This window comes from Electrona antarctica (genome assembly GCF_951216825.1).
Source record: "Electrona antarctica genome assembly, chromosome: 5".
NCBI lineage: Eukaryota > Metazoa > Chordata > Actinopteri > Myctophiformes > Myctophidae > Electrona > Electrona antarctica.
This window is the reverse complement of record NC_136810.1, coordinates 49,807,721-49,824,497: the sequence shown is the minus strand read 5'-3', so window position 1 is coordinate 49,824,497 and position 16,777 is coordinate 49,807,721. Positions and strand designations below refer to the sequence as shown.

Sequence of the window (16,777 nt, the reverse complement as noted above, 5' to 3'; positions counted from 1 at the left end):
GCTGCTCCAATGTGCTTTTTACCCCCTTTTTCTACCCAATTTAGTCCCAGTTTATTCCTCCGCGCACACATTCGTGTGATATCACTGCTGTCGTATCCTACTGACTCACCTGCCAGTGAGGAGCCCCCACCAGGAGGACGTACTGTAGAGCCCAACACTCCAGTGAGGAGCCCCCACCAGGAGGACGTACTGTAGAGCCCAACACTCCCTGCCAGTGAGGAGCCCCCACCAGGAGGACGTACTGTAGAGCCCAACACTCCCTGCTGACAGGTGCCGCCCCCAGCCCCCTAGGAATACGTGCAGTGACGCATACAGTATCCCTCCCCGAACACGCTCAACAAAGCCGAATGCACCACGTGGAATTTGAACCCACAGCGCACCTCTGAGACCTGAGATCAGATTCTAAAAATGTCTTCTACATCCTGACAGTTTTCTGAAAAAGCTATGTTTCTATGTCAGTGGTTCTTCGATTTTTCAAAAATAGCAGACCTACAAGCTCGTAGCGCGCCACTCGGTGGCGCGCTATGAGCTTGTAGATCTGCTATTTTTCAATAGCTAAAGCATAACATAATGCTAACACCAAAAGGGGTTCCCGCACAAAATGGGTTAACCACTGTGTGTGTATGTATGTGTGTTCTCTTCTTTTGATGAATTTAGTCAAATACAATTGGTAACACAAAACACAGAGAAGTATTATACAATTTCAGTTGGGTTTGTTGTCTATTCAATCCAAGCCAAAAATACTGTATATTCACAGTTTCTTTGCCTTATATTCCTTTTGTTTTTATATTGTTTTATATGGTACGTTTTAATGAAGTGAAATAAAAGAGCAGTTGTTCTTTAATGACCACCAGTACGTTTGTATTTTTTATAAATTCGTATTTCTGAAGGGAAGAGAGAAAATGTATTGATATTGTGTACCTTATACTGTGTTAAAAGTAAGAACGGGACAAACACCAGTTATACAATGTAGAACAGTATGATTATATAATGTACTGTATGTCAAAAGAAAGACAAATGATCTTTCTCAATGTCTGGGTCACAGCCACAGTACATAAATCTAACACATGAATCGTGATGTTCTGCTTTTGTAGCGTTTCTCAACGGGGGTGTGACACTGCCACATAACTGTGTGAAGAACTGTATGTCCTGTCCTGGTATGAGTATTGAAAGAAAATGAAGCATAACATATGGGGTGATAACATGGGAATATATTGGTTAAACTATGGTTGAATATTTAACCCCGAAATGAAGTGTACAGAAAATATGTTTTGTTTTGTGTAGTTAAACAGTCATTCATTTTCAGTGGACAAGTTTTGCTCATACAGTAGGGGGAGCTGTGGAGGAAAAGCATGTTAGCAATAGTGCCAGGAAGTGAGGTAAGAGGAAAGTTTATAAAAGTACAGGAAGTGAGGCCCCCAGAGGTTCCATTTATTATTATTAAAAAGAGTGTTTGGTGGTGGTTTATCAAAGAGACTCTTTAAAGGCCAATACTAATAATACTAGTAATACTAACTAACTAAACCATAATCAGACATTGATAAACCACAGTAGTGGGCCGGAAAACTTTGAGATCTGAAGAAGAAATGTTTGGTCAAGGAACATTTCTGAGGGTTTAGCTCTGAATCAACAGAGATTTTGGACAACGGTGAACTTGGCTGTGGCCTCCTAACTTGAAGGGTTGGTGAGGAATATACTTTTTTCCCTTTTTGAGCAATGCATTGTCTATTTATTTGATGGATTTATGGATTACTTTTATTGGAGACATTGAAATGAACTTTATGTTACAGGACCTAAAAATTCGGAGATCGGAGATTTGTACTTTTGTATTTTAGTTGATCAAGTTTAAGTCGGATCAAAAATACTGCAATTTAAGTTCAAAACAACAGTTTTGTGTTTTCCTTTTGGTCTGCAATACAGTATAAAGAATTACTGACCCAGGTACAGCAGCTTTTATTTATTTTACTTCTTTAATAACACAGACACGTATACAATTTTATGCTTCTGATTTTTATAGGGGCAGTACTGCCACCGTTGAGAAACGGGATGGCATGCATATCGTAATTTGGTTGGCCATGATAACACCGTAACATGATTACATGTTACTATGACAGCCCTGTGACAGGGTTACTGTATCTAACAGGCCTTTTCACAGCACTGTGTCATGTCTAGCCGCAATTTGCAACTCTAGATTTCTTTACAATGAGGTGGTACGCAGGGCCGTTCAGTTACTTCGACGAGCGCTTCCAAACTCCAACCCTTTGCAGTTTGAAAGAGGATAATTAAAGCAGCTGCAATGTCGGTGAGTTTAACATTGTTTAATACAAGCAGATCGGAAATGCAATTTGGATCAATGGGATGTCAATGGAGGGTATTGCAACTCTAGATTCATCACATTATAAAAACAAATCTAGTGTTGCAAATTGCGGCTAGGGCAGATGGAGTTCTTCCCTGGCCTCCAGGGAGTAGGCTATGGTACAAAGTTAAGCTTCACTCCAAACGGTCCTCACAAGACTTGTGTCTTGTGCACACTGCCAGTAGGCCAAATACACAAATATCTTTTCACAAATTGCAAATATTTACATTACTACAGTACTAATAACTTTTTACTCTGGAAGTCAATGGAGGTCTGATTGAGTTGAAACGATAGCCCACTAAATATGGAGATGACATAGGCTAATATTATGTCATATTATTTACTGACTAGAGCGGTGCCTGTTGGACACTGGCCTACTTGGAACGTTGCAAGTTGGAAATGAATGCCCCACCCAGTTATGTCCGTGTTCCTTTAATGCCCATATATGGAGTTCTTTGTCAGGCATGCCCAAATATGGAGTCTATGCAGACAGTCAGAACAACATTGTGATGTCCAGCTCCATATGGAGATCTAGGCGTGATCAGGTTGGGCCCTGTCCGGAGCCTGGGCAGAGGCTTTTGTGCTGGTTCTGGACAACCAGCGACCCAACGGACTTGACACCTGACACTGCACTCCCTGTGGTGGTGTGGAATGCGTGTGTCGAATTTTAAGTCGGTGGGACAAACATTTCTCGAGTTACGTGGTATTACAGACGTACGACACACGTACGTACACACAGAGACTTTGCATTTATGCATTTATACAGTAGATAAGATGTCATAGTACTGGCAACATATGACATCCATGGTCCCCTCTACATGTGGTGATTATGCCTGAAACCTTGGAAAGCGGACATTTACAAAATGAAGAGCAGAACAAACAAAAATCACACCAAAAATGCTAAGCGTTGGGTGTCGACTAGTGCTTTTGGTACCCCAAAGTATCCCAGCTGCATTTAAGTAGCGCCTGGGACTCGAACATTAGCATTTATATATTTTGCTTTTACACAAATGTAGCTATTTTCATGGGCGGCGGTGGCTCAGGGGTAGTGGCTGCATGGTAACCGCAAGGTTGCCTGTTCGAACCCTGGCTCCCCCAGAGTTTAGTGTCGAAGTGTCCTTGAGCAAGACACTGAACCCCAAATTGCTCCTGATGTGCAGGTTAGTGCTGTAAGCGCCATTTGAGCCTTTTAATTGTGTCCAATGATGTCCACTGACGGGTGTGGTCAATGTGAAGGTTGGCAGGGTATTTAATCAGGTCTCAATCAACCAGCAGGTGTTGCTGACAAGAGGCAAACAGTTTTCAGACTGTTTGCCTCTTGTAAATGTTTGCCTCATTGTCTCATTCAGACTGTTTGCCTCTTGTAAATGTTTGCCTCATTTACGTTTATTGTATTTATTTAGATGTATGCTGTAGTGACTAGGCCTGCAGAGACAGAGAATACATCTTCATTATACCAACTCTACGCACATGTTTGGATATCACTTTCTGGAGCACACGTCTTAACTACACCCCGACTGTCGGCAACCAGTAGTGCCACAAATATAGGATTTGGGCGCTACAAGTGCCTTGCATGGTTTCCGCCGCCATCGGTGTATGAATGTGTGTGTGAATGGGTGAATCTATGTAAAGGACAAAGGCGCTATATAAATGCACCATTTACCATTTACACAAAATCATAATGCATGAGTTATGACCCATATTAAATAACCACACATCCCATTAGCCTGTCGATTGAATCACTTTTAATAAATAAATACAGAAAAATAAGTTATTATCTCTCCATATAGAGACAAAGTCTAGATTCAATGTGGGATCCAACAGACCCAGACACTTTAAGGACAGACATGGTCCATTAACACAGGAACAAAACAATGTGTTTGGATTTTTATGGTTGACTAACCACTAAAATAATCATAATCCACTCAGTTCCCCACAGCCCCACCATATGCAGCCATGAAAAGATTGGATCATATATTTAACACGGAGTTAAAAGCCAACATTTTGTAGCTACCACTTACAGACGGGGCAGTACATCCTGTGTACCGGGAATATAAAGTCCAAATGTAGTTCATATTACAGCATTGGGCATTCCATTACAAAACGTTGTCAAATGTGAGAAAATATACAGTATGTAAGACATAAACAAAAAAGGTCTATAGCCTATAAAGAAATTGAGGCATAATAGTTTTAAAAAAAACATACACATCAACTCAATTGAAGTGTCTCGCCATCTATCTAAAGACAAGACATCAGTAGATTACTATTGTTTCTAGAGGATAAATAAAGCCATGAAATGATTCTGGGACGTTTGTTTGTAATGGCTGTAATCTAAAGCAGTGGTTCTCAAACTTTCTTTATTTCAAGGGTCCCCAGTTTGACATGCAAGTATATGGGGCGACTGTGGCTCAGGAGGTAGAGCAGGTCGTCCAATGATCCATGGGTCGGTGGTTCGAATCCCGGCTCCTCCTGGCTACATGTCGAAGTGTCCTTGGGCAAGACACTGAACCCCAAATTGCTCCCGATGTGCTGGTTGGTACCTTGCATGGCTTCTGCCGCAATCGGTGTATGAATGGGTGAATGTAATGTACAATCTATGTAAAGCGCCTTCTGATAAAGGCGCTATATAAATGCACCATTTACCCCATTTCATATTTTATATTTCTGGGACCTCAATCTACACTATGAAATCCTAACTCTGGGAACCATTCGTTTCCCAAACACTGGGTCGGCACCCACATGTGGGTCGCGGACACACTTATGGCTCCCTTAATTTTTTTGTTTCTTAATTTCATGAAGAAATAAAAGAAAAATCAAGGGAATTCCATAAATTAGAAAAACAAATGTTTAAGTAGTAGTGAAAATTGCCGATGTAGAAGCTCACAAAGCGGCGCGAAGCGGCGTGTTGTGAGCTTGTAGATCTGCTATTTTCTCTTTTAGGTCACAAGCTAAAACGTTTGGAAACATCTGCATTAGTAGTACACTCCCAGAGTTGCAGACCCATAACTCTTCAAGTACCCCTGGGGGGGGGTCCCTGAACCCCCAGGGGAGTCCCCTGGGGGGTCCCTGAACCCCAGTTTGAGAACCACTGATCCTAAAGGTGGCATGTGCAATTCATCATTCATGGTGCTGACATCAGCAGATGACCTTAAAGTCACAAATGACAACAGAATACGTAGAGGAAATGTCAGCTCAGAGCGAGACATGTGGAGAGGTGTATATATATTGACAAATAACAGGAATACCATGCACAGCGCTGTATGTCGCTCATTAAAGTACGAATCCCTTGTGAAATGTCCTTGTCAATTCATAAACCATATCATTTATATCTACTGTATAAAGTTCAAGTTGTGGCGGGTGGGTGAGCGGCCGGATTTTGCCCAGCGTCGACTCTGCAGCGTGTCTGGACAAATATGCCCACATAATTATGGACGTTGCTTGACATCATACTACTGACTGCACACGTTGCTGTTGTTAGGCAAAGGGTTTGACTGTCCTGTGATATCAGACCAGAGCTCCATCAGAGAGAGAGAGAGAGAGAGAGAGAGAGGGGGGGGGGGGGGGGGGGTGATAGCACTTTGTGCTGCGTTTTCTGCTTATAATGCTATATACAAAGTGTATAGACTGAGCATACATACAACACGGTGTGTGTGTGTGTGTGTATATTATACACACGCACACGCACAGACACTATATACTATATATATATATGTATAATATATAGTATTATCGTGGCTGTCCATCAGAAACCAGCTAACTCCATTATTCAGGTTTTAGATTTTTTCTTTTTTTTGTCATGCATTAGTGCTATTGAACACCCTTTACGTCTGTGTGTTGGTTAAAAAAAATATTTAGCCAATGAAAAGTAATAAAAAGCGCATCGGCCAAAACCTCCTAACTCCACTTGAGCTGGATGTTTTTTTTTTTTTTTCTAAAAAAATAACATTTAGGTGGTTTCTGTCCGACAGCAGAGATATACAGTATACAATATAGTATACGGAATATACGGTATAATATATACAGTATACAGTGTATATAGACTTCCCTGCAAAATACAAATGTATAGTCCAACATCATTTCAAGATTGAACAGTGTTTATAAGAATATGTTCCTAGAGACTCAACGGAAGACCTGCATCCTCTTTGTCAATGACCAGACCATAAGTACTACAGTCAAAGCATGTTAAATATAGTATCTTATGAAGACGTTACATAAATACATTACAATGTAGCAAAACAATCCTAATAATCATCCTATCGTATACCATATATATCATAATTATATTACATGACAACAGTCTTTGTTTTTAAATAAAGAGCTTGTTGTAATAAGAGCTTTTTAGGGGTCTAAACTAGGCCTCCTCCTTTTTTCCCCTCTCCACCAAATATCTTTGCCAAACAATAGCCTGAACTGCAAGTTCACAATGCGTCGCAGCGTGACGCGTCGGAAGCTTGCGGACATGCTGTCTTCAAGGAACGTTGGAACGCCCCAGAATAAGGACGCTAAGGGTTCATGTGGCTAATGAATGAGACGCAGGTCGGGGTGCATATCTTTGGTCCGACGTCCTACCCTATGTGTCTTAACCGGCAACGCATGTCGGAGCCATAGGTGAGTCTTAACCGGCCACGTATTTCGGACTATTGGTATGTCGGACTAACATATGCCCCCCCATCCACCCGCGGGTTGTCCAGGAGGGACAGTGAGTGGAGCGCGCTACCCTGTGGCAGAAACTGGTTCAATTCTATTCACATACAGTACAGGTAAAACATCCCAATATTAAACACACAGGAGCCGCGGATGACACCGAGTTTAGTTCCATAGTGAGAACCAGGTAGTCGTAACTGTCTGTCACATTATTATCGTACACCCATTTGGTCATAGTAGGCACCTTATTTTGACAAACAAAAGAGATCATAGCTTATTTCAGTACAGAACATCATCACATTGTCCTTTTTAACAGGTCCATAGGGAGATCCATGCACCCCCGCCCGACACCGTGTTTTTGTTTGGTCAAGTTCTATCTTTCTTGTAGGCCCACATGTCGTATGTATATGTTACAGTTGGCTCTGTCCAGTGTAAGTCTGTGGCTGTTCCTATGCACAGCAGCAGCACATGGATGGAGGCTCAGGAATGATAACTGTACATACGTACAGTTAGCCCTAGTTCGACATAATTCTCACCGACAGATAAATAGACACTGTAATAACGGAAACGGCCGCAGTGCTACAAGGTTTAACTTGTGTTGTTGGTGTGTATGGGCATGTATGGACGTGTGTATCATGGTGTGTATGGGTGTGTACAGTATGGACGTGTGACTCTTCACACGTCCCAGCCTTAAAGGGATATTTCACTTTCAAATAAAGTTTGGGTCATTTTATCGTCTACTCAGGCTTTTCTGAACACCCCAGACAGTTTTCAAGTTGCTCGATTCAGTAATTAGATATGGGAGGAAGAGACTTTCTTTGGAAAATTAGTCTGATAAAATGTATATCAAATATCTCTCTGGGGTGTTCACAAAAGCCTGGGTAAACGATAAAATGACCCAATTTGTTTTTGAAAGTGAAATATCCCGTGAACACTCTAGCATGTGCAGAAGCATGCCGTTGCTCCACACACTTCACTTCTCACAAAACTGTTAGTGCCTCAGTGTCTGGCAGCTGTCCCAGCCTCACCTCGCCTCACCAGCTTTTCCACCTCGGAGGAAAGCCTGGTCTTTGGTTTGGAGTGGATGGTAAAATACGTCATGTTGTAGTCAATGATTTGTAGTCATCTGGCAGGAAACCACAAGGCGGAATCAGAAGTCCCCAAAATAAGTCCCCACGATTGTAATTTTAGGGCCTACCCAATACAATAGGATTTCCCCGTGGGACAACAAAGGTATACAATACAGACGCTAAATAGTCTCTGGAATGTACACTCACATTTATGTAGCCCTAGGCTACTAAATAGCCCTAGGCCACTAAATATATTGAATATATATTGTTTTGTTCAGAGTGCACTTAGGAATGTATTAACTTGTTCACTTCAATACAACATTGTCATGTCACTTTTACTGCATGGTGATTTGCTGTTGAAGGAGAGGGAGGCGGGACAAGGAGAGGGGGGGAGAAGGAGTTGAGAGAGTGGCCAGAAGAAAGGAAGAGAGTTCTGCAGGGAGAAGGAGAGAAACCTCATGTGAAAAGAAATGTGATGTACAAGTCTTGAATGCTGTACAATATTAGAGTATAAGGAAGACTACAATTCAAGTGAGTGACTTTATGTGACTGTGCACAGATACTGTGAGAAGGGCAGCTATCAACACAGTTGTTGACATTGTGTATGAAGTTAGCTACAGTAGCCTCTCCAGTTAGCCTAGCCATTCAGTCTAAACAGATAGCTTCTCCAGTTAGCCAGCTTGGCTAATTGGCCTAGAGAGATCTTCAAGACCTCCCAGACCTGCTAGAACTGGCCCAGATAGCGCTCCCGGCTCCCAGGATACCGGGTAGTTCCTCTGGCAACGAGGGAGAAAGAATATTTGGCCTTCCAGTCCCCCTAGTAGTTCTTCACCAGCTCCAGTCACTCCACCCAGCTTGTGGGGTACACCTACAGACACTGTGACTTGAACTCTGATATTGTGAGTACTCCAACGCTCCCCAGCATCGACCAGGCCTGCAACGGGGGTGTGTGTGTGACGTGTGTGTATGCGTGTGTGGTGGGCCCACAAAGTAAAAAGGTTTAAAGGGTTATTTTAAAAGATCTAAAAGGTTATTCTAAAAGGTTTAAACTTTAAAAGGACATTTAGTTTGTGTGAACATGTTATTTTTGCATATTGTCTTTGGTATTTCTGTTTCCTAAAAGGTCAAAGGCCCTTGAAGTACATTTTTGATTGCTACATTTTAATTTCTACAACCTTTAATTTTGTATTTTGCTTATGGTTATTACCCCTCAATTTCTCATTTTTCCTCTAGTTCATTAAATTGCCAGACAATTTTGAGGAAATACTTTTGTGGTTTATTTTGGAGTTGGGAATTAAATATGAACACAGGGCGCTACCTATGGTCAAGGTATAGAAGCGTTACATAAAATGGAGGCACTGCTGAGATTAATCATTCCCACTCTATCCTTTAATGTTTGACCCGTAAAAAAAAAAGAAAAAAAAAAGAAACGAGCATCATAGCAGCTGTGACAGTATGTCTACTCAGAACGTTTCTCAGATAGCAGCAGAGCTACATAGCTGGTGCAATTTAGAAATAATAGATCCAAAACATGCCTTTGCACTGACTGACGTTCCCGCTGACATTGACAATTCAATCATTGAGGAGGCTGCTCATGCAGTGAAGGCATTTGGAAGAATAAAAGTGAGAGAAGTTCAAAGTGACTCTCAGACCGGCAAGAGCACAGTGTTTTGTGAATGCACTGAAAAGGTAGACACAGACAATTTCCCTCTCTACCTGCATCCACTGAATGGAGACCCAGCATGGAAAATATCTCTCTGTGATGAACCTGCAAATTCTGCTGATGACTTCTTAACCAAGCTCAACAAATTAATGTCAGAAGCAGGAAAAACAGCAAAGGATGTTCATTCCCTGCTACCTACAACCGTTCCCCAGGGGACCTCACCTGAGTCGATCATCAGAGCAGTCGGTGACCTGCTAGGACAAACCATGAGACCTACCAATGAGAACAACGCCTTTCGACGCCTACGGATGTTCTCTGGTAATATGCCCACTCCTGCAGGTGAGGAGAGCCTTGAACAATGGCTGGAGCAAGCCTGCCTAATGATTGAAGAGTGTGACTGCTCTGGGCGAGAGAAGCGAAAGAGAATAGTAGAGAGTCTAAAGGGCCCTGCATTGGAAATAGCTCAGGCTGTACGGCTTAATGACCCAGATGCTACACCTGATTGCTATATTGAGGCCCTGGAAAGTGCCTTTGGAACCCCTGAATCTGGTGAAGACTTGTATTTTGCCTTCAGGAGTTTACACCAACAGACAGGTGAAAAGCTGTCTGACTTCTTGAGAAGGTTAGAGCGCTCCCTGACAAAAGCAGTGAAAAAGGGGGGCCTCCCTAGCCACAGAGCCGATCGTGCGCGAATCGATCAACTCATAAGAGGTGCTACTCAGTCTGATATGATGTTGTTACACTTGAGGCTGAGAGAAAGAAGAGATAAACCTCCCACATTCTTAAAACTACTAAATGAGATACGTGAGGAAGAAGAATACGAGACAGCACGGCGCAAATTAAACACCACAGTAAGACAAGTAAAAGTCAGTGAAGAAACCAAAGCCAAGACTACAGAAGTTCAAGAGCTTAAAGCAGAAATCCAAGAATTGCGCACTGAACTTACTGAATTAATGAACAAGCGGCAAGATGCCCACACCGAGCCAGAGGCAAAATCAACCAAGAGAAACACGGATACAGCGACAGAAGGTGAGATCCAGAACTTAAGGCAGCAGGTGCAACAGTTACAACAACAGCTAACCGTAATGGCCATATCACACAGCTCAGCCATGGCAGAGCCTAAAAAGAGAGATGCGAAAGCCAGACCCAGCAGAACTGCAAATCCCAATATTGCAAAAGACTCTGAAAGCTATTTCTGTTACAGATGTGGAGAAAATGGCCACATTGCCACACGCTGCATGGCTCCTGAAAACCCTGGAAAAGTGATCCAGAAGTTACTTGGTGCTCTTCGCAAGAGTAAGGAGGAGCAAGGGGTACCTAGAAGCTCAGCTGAGTCGGAATCCAATGTTGGCTGTAGGCAAGGTTCAGTCCACACCCCTAAGCCATGTGGTTTGCCAGAAGGGCTGATTGGTCCCTCCATGATGTCCACTGTTAAACTAGAAGGACAACCTTGTAGAGTCCTTTTAGACAGCGGCTCCAGAGTCACCATCATATTTGAGAGCTGGTACTCCCGTTTCCTCTCCCATGTGCCTATTCTCCCACTCACAGACCTTGCCATTTGGGGCTTGAGTGACTCCAACTACCCCTATAAGGGATATGTAGCCATTGATTTGGGGCTTCCCGCTAACAACAAAGGAGTGGAAGAGACAGTCTCTGTGTTGGCTCTAGTATGCCCCGATTCAAAGAGCCCTGACCCAGTTCCTGCCATTATCGGCACAAACTCAAAGAAACTGCGGTCCCTGCTAAAACACTGTGAGGACCTTGAAAGTGACAATGACATTCATGCTCTAAGAATCTCTACCCTTTTTCCAAAACAGTCTCCAGTACAGTTCAGCCCCCAAATGGATGCCATAGGCCAAGTGAAGTGGCAAGGCCCTGGGCTTCTCACGATCTCACCAGGAAGTGCACACTACGCTACCTGCCAAGTGGAACAGCAGCAGCATGCGCACCAAAGTATCCTGATATTGGAGGCTGATGGAGATACCAACCTCCCTGCCGGCATACTGGTTCCACCAGTTGTTCTACCACCTTCGGCCATGGATGCCAATAGTCTCACAGTTCTGTTGAGAAATGAAACCCAAAAAGAGACTGCGCTCCCTCCTGGCACAGTGGTGGCCCAATTATATCCTGTGGACACTGTTACCGAGTTAAGAAAAAGCTATGCCCCAACAAAGTCCATTGACCCCAGTCTGTTCAAGTTTGGGGATTCATCCATCCCTGAAGAGTGGAAATCCAGGCTAGCTACAAAGTTAGCACAGAGAACGAATGTGTTCTCATTGGAAGAATGGGATGTCGGCCTAGCAAGAGGCGTGACACATCAAATAAGACTAAGAGACTCTAGACCTTTCAGAGAGAGATCTCGCAGAATTGCACCAGCCGACATTGAGGATGTTCGGCGCCACATCCAAGAACTCTTGGCAGCTGGAATAATCAAAGAGTCCCGTAGTCCCTATGCATCCCCAATTGTCATAGTGAGGAAGAAAAATGGCAAGGTAAGGATGTGTATTGACTATCGTTTACTGAATTCTCGAACTATTCCAGACCAGTACACCATGCCGCGCATAGACGATGTGCTTGACAGTCTGGCAGGGAGCAGATGGTTTTCTGTGCTGGATCTGAGAAGTGGGTACTACCAAGTGGAAATGTCTGAGACAGACAAGGAAAAGACTGCCTTCATTTGTCCCCTCGGGTTTTTCCAGTTCGAGAGGATGCCTCAAGGGATCACTGGTGCTCCTGCAACCTTTCAAAGGTTAATGGAGAAAGCCATCGGGGACATGAATCTGATGCAGGTCCTTGTGTACCTTGATGATGTTATAGTGTTTGGAAAGACACTAGAGGAGCATGAGGACCGTCTCCTAAAGGTTTTGGACCGACTGGAAGAATGTGGTCTCAAAGTATCCATCGACAAATGCCAACTTTGCCAATCACAAGTGAAGTTCTTGGGGCACATAGTCTCTGCATCTGGTGTCGCCACTGATCCTGAGAAAGTGAGTGCAGTAAACTACTGGAAGAAACCTGCTGATCTGAAGTCCCTGAGGTCGTTTCTGGGATTTAGTGGATACTACAGGCGTTTCATTGAGAACTATTCTGCTATTGTTCGCCCTTTGACAGAACTAACTAAGGGGTACCCCCCTGCTCAGTGCAAACAGAAAGACATCATAAAAGAAAAAAAAGAGAGCTATTATAAGGTATCAGAACCTTTCGGCGAGCGTTGGACTTCAGCTTGTGACGACGCCTTCCATCACATCATCTACAAGCTCACACATGCACCAGTATTGGCTTTTGCTGACCCTACAAGGCCTTACATCCTGCATGTCGATGCAAGTCTGAACGGATTGGGAGCTGTACTGAATCAAGAATATCCTGAGGGGTTACGTCCAGTTGCTTTTGCCAGCCGCAAGTTAAACCAGGCAGAGCGAAACTATCATATCCACCAGCTGGAATTTCTAGCGTTAAAATGGGCGGTAGTGGATAAGTTCCACGACTACTTATATGGCGCCAGGTTCACGGTGAGAACGGATAATAACCCACTCACCTATGTCTTGACAACGGCCAAGCTTAATGCTGTAGGCCACAGGTGGCTAGCTGCACTCTCCACTTATGAGTTCAGCATTCAGTATAAGCCCGGCCGGGAAAACATTGATGCTGATCTGCTGTCCAGAAATCTGCCGGAGACAGAAGATGGATGGATGGATGTTCCACCCTCTGGGGTAAAAGCTCTTTGTAGTAAGATTACTGCAATTGGCTCCTACAAAGTCATTACCCGATTGGTTGACCAACTGGGTGTTCCTCCTGATGCCGTTCCTGATGTCTATGCCTACTTCACCCAGATAGGCGTGAGTCCACTGGAGCAACTGAGTCCTAAAGAGTTAATAGCAGCTCAAAAGTCAGACCCAGTCATCGGACTGGTGCTGCAGCAAGTTAAGATGGGTCAAAGTGTCGCGGCTCATAAGCATGCAAATCCTGATGTTAGACTGCTCCAGCGAGAGAGCTCCAAACTTACAATAAAGCATGGCCTCCTGCACAGAGTCACCAGAAGACCCTCTGGGAGAGACGTGAGTCAGCTTGTGTTACCTGCTCAATACCGGCCAATGGTATTGAAATCATTGCATGATGATACTGGCCACCTTGGCATAGAACGAACAACAGACCTCATCAAGGACCGGTTTTACTGGCCCAGAATGGCCCCTGAAATGGTGAGGTACATTCAGAACTGTGGAAGGTGCATAGCAAGGAAGACGCTCCCACAAAGAGCTGCCCCATTACGACAGATCACAAGTAATGGTCCTCTGGACTTAGTGTGCATAGATTTTCTTTCCATTGAACCTGACTCCAAAGGCATAGCCAATGTACTGATTGTTACAGATCATTTTACCAGGTATGCTCAAGCATACCCAACTAAAGATCAGAAAGCCCTGACTGTCGCCAAAGTCCTCTTTGAGAAGTTCTTTGTACATTACGGGCTGCCAGCCCGCATCCACTCGGATCAGGGACGTGATTTTGAGAGCAAGATCATAAAAGAGCTCCTGAATATGCTTGGCATTCGCAAATCAAGGACTACCCCATACCACCCTCAGGGTGACCCACAACCGGAGCGATTCAATCGCACCCTTCTGTCCATGCTTGGTACTCTCGATCCTGCCCAAAAGCCAAAATGGAGCCAGCATATAAGTCAGCTAGTGCATGCTTACAATAGCACAAGAAACGACGCCACAGGGTACTCGCCATATCTGCTAATGTTTGGCAGGGAGGCGCGGCTTCCAGTGGATCTGTGTTTCGGCATTGGATCAGATGAGGAGGATGGCCTAAAGCATCACCAGTATGTGGCCAACATGAAAAAAGAGCTACAGAAAGCCTACCAGCTAGCAGTTGATGCAGCTTCCAAGAATCATGCACGGAACAAAAGACTGTATGATGCAAGAGTCAGGAACCAGGAACTGGGAGAAGGTGACCGAGTACTAGTTCGCAATCTTGCCATCACGGGGAAACACAAATTGCAGGACAAATGGAATTCGCTACCGTATGAAGTGGTTGCCAAGTTACCCAATCTCCCGGTGTATCGTGTAAAACCAGAGAGGGGAACCGGTGTGGTGAAAACACTACATAGGGACCACTTGCTGCCTATCGGTTACTTGGTGCGGATGCCTGTACCATCAGACGGGAAAGCACCCCCAAATAAGCCACTGACGAGGGCACAGAAAGCAAGGAAGGAAAGTCAGAGACCAAGCCCAGAGCACAGGAGCCAAGGAGACTGGACCTCCGAATCTGAAGAGGAAGGTTATTATAACTTGCCTCATTTAAACTTTGGGGGCGGTCACGAAAACGAAGGTCCGGCAGCTGAGCCCGGAGATGTCCTGGTCTCATATGAAACAGTTGGTGCTAATTCTAATGATCATGACTCACCTGAAGAGGATCAGGACTCTCCTGGAGAGGATCAGGACTCACCTGGAGAGGATCAGGACTCATCTGGAGAGGATTGTGATTCCCCTGAAGAGGAAGGACAAGCGGAGGAACTGCCAGCAGCAGACGAGCAGTTTGGAGAACCTCAACACCCTCACAGAGACTTTGTGGCAGACACAGAGCTAGAAGAGGTGGGGGCCTCAACCTCTGGCACTTCGGCTGTGGGTGCAGACTCTCCCCAAGAACTCAGAACAAGGAGGACATTGAAACCTGTCCTGCGCCTCAGTTATGACAAACCTGGAGAGCCTACTGACAGACCTGTGACTATAGTTTACAGAGGCATGGTAATTCAGATTAGCTATGAACCAGAAACTAAAGATGATTGTGCACTATTGCCACTTAGTGTTTGAAGGTAGCTTAAACAGTTGCTAACCTAACGGGTCTAATGAGGACATCTAGACTTTTAGAAGGGGGAGGGTGTAGCCCTAGGCTACTAAATAGCCCTAGGCCACTAAATATATTGAATATATATTGTTTTGTTCAGAGTGCACTTAGGAATGTATTAACTTGTTCACTTCAATACAACATTGTCATGTCACTTTTACTGCATGGTGATTTGCTGTTGAAGGAGAGGGAGGCGGGACAAGGAGAGGGGGGGAGAAGGAGTTGAGAGAGTGGCCAGAAGAAAGGAAGAGAGTTCTGCAGGGAGAAGGAGAGAAACCTCATGTGAAAAGAAATGTGATGTACAAGTCTTGAATGCTGTACAATATTAGAGTATAAGGAAGACTACAATTCAAGTGAGTGACTTTATGTGACTGTGCACAGATACTGTGAGAAGGGCAGCTATCAACACAGTTGTTGACATTGTGTATGAAGTTAGCTACAGTAGCCTCTCCAGTTAGCCTAGCCATTCAGTCTAAACAGATAGCTTCTCCAGTTAGCCAGCTTGGCTAATTGGCCTAGAGAGATCTTCAAGACCTCCCAGACCTGCTAGAACTGGCCCAGATAGCGCTCCCGGCTCCCAGGATACCGGGTAGTTCCTCTGGCAACGAGGGAGAAAGAATATTTGGCCTTCCAGTCCCCCTAGTAGTTCTTCACCAGCTCCAGTCACTCCACCCAGCTTGTGGGGTACACCTACAGACACTGTGACTTGAACTCTGATATTGTGAGTACTCCAACGCTCCCCAGCATCGACCAGGCCTGCAACGGGGGTGTGTGTGTGACGTGTGTGTATGCGTGTGTGGTGGGCCCACAAAGTAAAAAGGTTTAAAGGGTTATTTTAAAAGATCTAAAAGGTTATTCTAAAAGGTTTAAACTTTAAAAGGACATTTAGTTTGTGTGAACATGTTATTTTTGCATATTGTCTTTGGTATTTCTGTTTCCTAAAAGGTCAAAGGCCCTTGAAGTACATTTTTGATTGCTACATTTTAATTTCTACAACCTTTAATTTTGTATTTTGCTTATGGTTATTACCCCTCAATTTCTCATTTTTCCTCTAGTTCATTAAATTGCCAGACAATTTTGAGGAAATACTTTTGTGGTTTATTTTGGAGTTGGGAATTAAATATGAACACAGGGCGCTACCTATGGTCAAGGTATAGAAGCGTTACATTTATATTTAAAAAAATCAGCAAAACTATTAAA

General features: G+C 44.0%; 1 protein-coding gene across 4 annotated transcripts in view; it reads left to right on the top strand.

Annotated features, from left to right (window-relative positions):
- The window catches only part of ano10b (anoctamin 10b), a 15,215-nt gene extending 14,365 nt beyond the window's left edge, over nucleotides 1-850 (top strand). For all 4 annotated transcript variants that reach the window (XM_079500757.1, XM_079500755.1, XM_079500758.1 and 1 more), the window contains one exon: nucleotides 1-850. This exon is cut by the window's left edge and continues 1,497 nt beyond it. The gene's annotated coding sequence lies outside the window, so the exon portion shown is untranslated.
- Nucleotides 851-16,777: the final 15,927 nt, after the last annotated feature.